Source organism: Myxine glutinosa, chromosome 5, assembly GCF_964187855.1.
Source record: "Myxine glutinosa chromosome 5, kmMyxGlut1.1, whole genome shotgun sequence".
NCBI lineage: Eukaryota > Metazoa > Chordata > Myxini > Myxiniformes > Myxinidae > Myxine > Myxine glutinosa.
Window position 1 is genome coordinate 209,411,850 of NC_136265.1, and position 405 is coordinate 209,412,254.

At 41.2% G+C, this 405-nt stretch overlaps 1 protein-coding gene across 1 annotated transcript in view; it reads right to left on the reverse strand.

Moving 5' to 3' along the window:
• LOC137428175 (uncharacterized) overlaps positions 1–405 on the reverse strand; it is a 297,132-nt gene that overhangs the window by 274,715 nt on the left and 22,012 nt on the right. The gene's annotated exons all lie outside the window — the stretch shown is intronic.

A 405-nucleotide genomic window follows, 5' to 3' on the forward strand; every position in this document is an offset into this window, starting at 1 on the left:
CACACACACACACACACACACACACACACACACACACACACACACACACACACACGTTTCGTTCACTTCTCACTCTTTCTTTACCTTCAATCTGCAATGCCTTGGAGTTGCTTCCCCAACATTCTAATTGTGTTTCCTATATGAATAATATGATAATATATCAAGTAGTATGGAAACGATTTGACCAGAAATTGCAATCGCAATGTGGTTTGGCATGCAGCTTTGTTATCCATTGCACCTGGATATTACTTTACAAGCCACACCTGCAGCCTATGTCGATCAAATTGGCATCTTAGATCCAAATGGTGCAATTGGGCAACGACTGTGTTGTGGAGGGAATACTGAGAAGACTCTGTTAATTTGTACTTTATCGAGTATCCGAATGCACACCAATACAATGTGCCT